This window comes from Coturnix japonica, chromosome 2 (genome assembly GCF_001577835.2).
Source record: "Coturnix japonica isolate 7356 chromosome 2, Coturnix japonica 2.1, whole genome shotgun sequence".
In the NCBI taxonomy this organism is placed as follows: Eukaryota; Metazoa; Chordata; class Aves; order Galliformes; family Phasianidae; genus Coturnix; species Coturnix japonica.
In genome coordinates, this window is record NC_029517.1 from 116,531,869 (window position 1) to 116,538,000 (window position 6,132).

At 48.6% G+C, this 6,132-nt stretch overlaps 1 long non-coding RNA gene across 1 annotated transcript; it reads right to left on the reverse strand.

Moving 5' to 3' along the window:
- Positions 1–715: 715 nt before the first annotated feature.
- Positions 716–6,132, reverse strand: LOC116652986. The gene is made up of 3 exons (XR_004306277.1): positions 5,440–6,132; positions 2,831–3,606; positions 716–2,025 (listed from the first exon to the last, which is right to left on the reverse strand). It is a non-coding gene; the product is annotated as an uncharacterized LOC116652986 (long non-coding RNA).

Here is a 6,132-nt window from a genome sequence, read left to right on the forward strand (position 1 = left end):
CTGCACTTCCGTGCTCCTATCTCACTGTCAAAAAATGAGGCACGTGATATTGTGGCATCCTGCTCCCAGTCTGGAGGGGTGTGGAAAAGCTCAGATCCCATGCTCTGAATTCATAGTACTTCTTTAAATTTATCTATTTTTCCAGATCACCTGCTTTCATGCTGACACAACTTCTGCAGGGCTGCAATGGGGCAATCCCCTCTGTGGGACCCAGGATGGAACACTGACCCTCTGAGTGGTCTGTGTGATGTAGTGGGACGCTGAGAGCAAGGAATAAACAAGCACTCCCTGGCCTAACAGACATGAGAAGAAAAGAGGGCACGACTGTGCCTCGTGCTCAAGCTTGCACCTCTCATCCTCCAGGCACATTCCTGGACCAGCCTGATTGCTGCCATCTGAAAGGTTTTCAGCAAGAAGTCACCTCCCCTTTGCCCCAGGTGTTGCCATCCTCCTGGAGGAGACCATTTCCCTTGCAGGCAGAAGGTTGCCTGTCTTTCTGACACCTCTCATCACCTCTCCTCTCTTTTCACTTGCACTGCCTGTGGGAAAGTCTTATGGACTTCCACATGTGCTGTCCCTAGCCATTAGTCTCCAGGGTGAACAGCTGTCAGCTGCATCCCTCAGGTTCAGGTACCTGCTTCAGCAAGTGGCAGTAGATATTTAGGTCAACTGATTGCCAGTGGTTGCAGAGCTGGGGCTCTAACTGCAGGCTGGGTGTTCAGATACAGCACTATGTAAGCCAGGAAGATGAAGAGTTTGTTGGAGCATGGCATCACCTAAAAGCCTCTTCCTAGAGGTCTGTGAGAGCAGTTTGTGGCCAGGCAGGAGGTCTAGGTAAAACCCAGCTTATTTCTCACTCTCTGAGGATAGCTAGTTACATAAACAAAAGTTGTCCAAATTTACACTGGCATAAAGTGGCAGGAAAGACAAGGAAGGTGCTGAAAACCCATGGGTGGATACCACAGCTGTACACACAGTCACTGCTTTGCATGGAGGGGGCTGAAGGTGGGCTGGGGCTTCATTTCCCCTTCAGGATGTGCAGTGAGTCAGCTGAAGCTGTCCCTAGGCCCTAACCGCAGCAGAGATCCAGGAGAGGACTGCTGGAGATCACTACTCACCCCCATTCAAACCCTTTGTAATGATGGCTTGTTTGCTTGCCCAGTCACTCCAGGACTTCTACATTTTATGGCAGTGGTTAGCATTATACCTCTGATTGCTGCAGTTGGTACGCTGATGACGTAAAGCGTTATACAACCACTCGTGTGTGTGCATTGCTAAGCACCCAGAAAGAGACCTTTTCTCTTAGCACTGAAATGCAGAATATTAATGCAGATCTACATCTAAACACTTTAGTGGTAACAGGAAAGAAATCTCATTAATGGTGTGGGAGATCACAGCTGAGACCATGGGGTTGCCTCCTCATCCCAAGACGACTGTATTCAGGCTCTGGATGGAGACCAAGCAGGCAAGCAGCAGTCAGGACTCTGTGCTTTGGTACTTCAGCTTGTTTGCAGAATGGCTGGGGAGAATTGCCTTAGAAGCTGCCACAACGGAAGAAGGTGACCAGGAGAGCAAATCAATTTCTAAACTCACTGGCAGCTGAGGGAAATCACATGCAAATCCTGCTCCAAGGTCAAGATGCTTAAGGGCCTTAGTTTGGCACCTGCCAAATAATAAAATAGGTGTGAAGTTACTACATCCAAAATTGGCCATTTAGTAAGATTATTTTTTTAATAATAAAACAAAGAGGACTTCAACACTATTGAGATACTCATCATAGCCGCGTCAGTTATAAAAGCTTTACCATCTGTTTTATTTTATAAACCCTAATGTTAGCTTTCTACTTTGCAGCTTTCAGAGGGCACAATGGCAAATCCATTGGGATGACACAGGGTTAAAGAAAGGAATTAACCTCCAGAGAACCGACAAGCTGTGGTTAACACCTTGGAATCTCAGGTTGGCTTGCCTGGTAGTCAAGCATGCACGTCACATCCATTTCTCCCTTGTTGTACAGATGGGCTAACACTGCAGAAAGGGGAAAAAAGGTGGTAAATATATGTATGTCTATGTGCGTGCAGCATTACTTGCCTTAGCTTCTTCTGATCACTGGCAGCTGAGCTTTCACTGGAAAAGCAGAGATTTGCAGGCCTTGAATGCTTCCAGGGATGGGGCATCCCTGGGCAACCTGTTCCAGTGTGTCACCACCCCATGGTGAAAACATCATCTCTTCTGAACAGCACAGTCACTCCTGCAGGAGATGCTTATGGCTTTGTGGGCCTCTAATACTCAGAGCTGTAACTCTTGCACTCAGTAGCTGTTTAAAACAAGTGTGTAGGAAGCATGGCTTTAACCTCTGGATGTAATTAGCAGCCTCACTTTGATGGTCCACCTCCCCACTCATGGTGCCCTGGACTTGCTGGATGGTGTCTCAAGCACAAGTAATCTACATGCAGCAACAGTCCTGGAAACAACAGAACTAAACATGAAAGTCACAGCCTGGAGTCCTGAGCAAGTTCCTCAGGACTGGGTGTGAGCTCCCTACCATCCGGCTTTCCAGGACACTGGAAAGTTTAATTCCTGGAGTGTCTGGCTCAGTCTCCAGGGATTGTGTAACAAACTGTGCTGTCCTCATCCTGGCGGAGGGAGAGATGCAGTTTTCCATACTCACACCAGGATGAAGTTATTTGTCATCTGTGTCCCCAGGTGGGCTGGGGAGAACACAGCCCTTGTCCAGATCCCCTTGGGCTGTTAAAGCACGAACACAACCACCTCGGGACCACTTTGTTACAGCCATGTGGGATTCATCATGACAACATCTGCCTGTACTTACTGCTGTCTGTTCTCTTTCACATTGCCCTCCCCAGTTCCATTTTCTCTTCAGACTCAACTGCTGAGTTTAACCTGCTTTCCCGTTTAGCTTCATCCTGATGTGAATTGCTTGCAGAACTTTACTGGGTGCCATCAGTGAAGGTTTTAGGAAGTGCCTGGCAAAATTCCTGCTGGGATCAGAGCTGGGGTAAGGGTTTCTGCCTTTGGTTTATGTCCGCTTGCAGCAGTGTGTGTTGCTGGCTCTGCAGAGGCTGAAGCCAGCACTTGTATGGGCTGCCTTCACTCAGCTTAGATGGGCAGCAATTAAATTCTGTGTCCTATAGGAGAATGAAGGGCTGGCTCTCAGGCAGGAGGCAGAGGATGCAGGATGCCCATGGAGATTTTCCTTGGTGTCCATCTACAGTTCACAACACTCCATCAAGATTGCCTTTTATCTTGCTGCTCAGCCTGAGAAACTGCTAATAATCTCAGGGATATGAGTATAATATATACACAGTGTCCATGGAGACGTTCTAGAGCTCTGAAGCATCACTACCTTGTTTTATTCCAGCTCCAGCTTGCTTATGAAAAATGTGTATTTAGGAAAACTTTCCTTTTAAATGGGCGCATCTACTTGCTTTTAAAGTGGTGATGACTTAAGCAATCCAAGTCAAGCAGTCTCAGATGACTTTCAGGTCCTTCTCATGGAAAAAGAGTTGGCTTTCCAGGCATGTGACCCAAGCATCAGAATCTCTCTTGATGCAGGAGAAGTTTGTCCTCCCTCTCAGAGTGAGCCACCTGGAGTGAACGATAACACATAGATGCTTATCCTGAAATGACTGTGAGCTGCTGCTTTGTGCCAGAAGCCAAAATTAGGCTTTCAAAAGAGGTGGAAGGAGATGAGGGAAGGGGAGAGGAGGGAAGGAATGGGAAGAAGAGGCGACAGATGGGAAGGAGATTCAACCACCAGCATCTTGGGGTAATGATGCTCTGCAGCATTGGTGTCTCGTGTGCCCTGCAGAAGAGCTGCCACCTCAGCAGAGAGGCGGGCTGAGTGCTGGCAGCATGGTTGGTGTCTGTACAAGGCACATCATCACCAGGGGGTCACAGGCAGGGAAATGAGTGGTGAGGGACAGTCCACTCACAACATGTAGGAGGTGCTCAGCTCTTCCTGCAGCCAGCATCTATATCCTGCATGTCGTGCTGAGCCTGCCTGAATAGAACCCAAAGCTCACAATCTATCACACCTTTCCCCATCAGTATTCAAGCTGAAAACAAAGGAGAGTCTAAGGGAAGGATAAGTACGTGCTTCCAACAAAAGTTTTCAGGAAAGAACCCTTCTATAGTGGTTCCCAGGTCTTGAAGGGCACCCATCAATTTACAGTACAGTTTCATTAGGCCCTGAAATATAGGAGTTAGAGTTCAAATACCCTCACTGGTTGCTAGACTGGGAAAATGCTATTTTTATACACTGTTCACAAGGCTGATGCCTGTGAATGTTGCCACTGCTCAAGCATTAGTTAATTAATTGCAGTATGCAGTAGCTGTAGCAATAGCAAGAGTGCCGAGGCTGTGGATGGCTGACCTTGGGATAGCTCCCTGCACTGGAAGGACAGTAGGACAAGAGGTAATGCATTACATTGCACCTTCCCCCTCAGTTGTTAAATGTTTTAAGTGGTTTCTGGTCACTTCAGGTTGATTCAAGCTGGTTGAGAAGATAACTAGATCTTGCAGACTGTGTGTAGGGCACATCCTCACATCCCTCCGATGGGTCTGTCCTGCTGCTGATGAGCAGACATGGCCTACTCGCAGCATGCACATGGTGTTCCTGCTCTGACAGGCCACCTGCACCATCACGTTGTTCCTTGACTGGCAAATACAGCCTCCAGGAAGCTCCTCATGGGCTGTCAGACAGGGTCCTGAACATGGGCTGAAGTGCCAGGGTACTTGGGGATGAAGCAGAGTGTGGTTCAGTGGCAGTGCCACCATCTAAGGCTCGGCCTTGTCACGTGTACTAAGTGTTTTCTCTTGGGGAAACAAAGGAAGATGATAGAATGGCTTGGGTAGGAAGGGACCTCAAGGAACATCTAGATGAAACCCATCCCTGCAGTGGGCAGGGTTACCAACCACTAGATCAAGCACTTCATCAGGCTGCCCAGGGCTTCATCCAACCTGGCCTTGAACACCTCTGGGGATGGGGACATCCACAGCTGTTCTGGACAGCCTGTGCCAGGGCCTCACCACACTCCCTGTGAAAAACTCTCCCCTGACACCCAATCTAAATCGTCCCTCCTTCAATTTAAAGCCATTTCCCCTTGCTCTATTGCTATTTACAATATTTATTTTTTTGTAAATATTTATTTACATAATGCTATTTATGTAAAAAGTTGCTTTCCTTCCTGTGATGACATTGAGATTGTCATTGAGGGTACACACCAGAGCAAGCTGCTAAAGGACGATGTTTCCTTCCATTTAATGGCAACAGAGAAAGGCAAGTCAGAATTCCCTAGGGCACAGGTAGAGCACAAAAGTGAAGCTGCTACAGAAACACACCACGATACCCTGCAACAAACCCAAAATCAAGGGATCGTGGTGCATAGGTCTTGTAGGACCCACAACTCTGTGCCCTACCTGAGCCCTTCTGCTTGCCCCAGTCCCAGTGCTGGTACACTGCTGGCATCCCAACCTTGGCACTGGTCACCATACAAGGAATTATGAGGTACAACAGAAGCCTGTTCCATTTAGTCAGAAATGAAAATCAATATGTTCCAATTGCCTCATTGGTCAGGGAGTGCTGGGGCTGAATATTGATTTTCAGGACCAGCAGAAGGTCTCGCCCTGAATGTCAGACAAAGCTGCAGCCCCCAGATGACAGCCAGGCAGGTCTGTTGTGAAAGAATCCATGTGGGGTCCCTGCAGCAAGCACAGCCAGGCAGCACATGAGTTTGCACATTTGAGAGATGAATCAGCAGAACAGGAATAATGCAGATCTAACCCGGCACCATCTGCCACGCAAGGCACCGTTTCATATAGAAACCTCATTAGTACCTGATGAGAGGGAAGCTGGGTGCACAGATACTTCTGTTTGCAATACAAGGTGTGTGCAGTGATGCCAACATCCATGTGGCTCCTCAGGAGGGGTGGCTCATCCCCTGCAGCCGCTCTGCCAGGGCTGGCCCCAGCAGGGCCCTACAGGGACCAGGTGCAGCCTCTGCTGGGGGTGCAGATGCTCACGCTCAGACATCCCAGGGGACAGCTTGGGAAGCCCTGCAGTCCGTGACCTATGGCAGAGGAGGATGAGGCCCAGCCAGGCTGAATTTATGC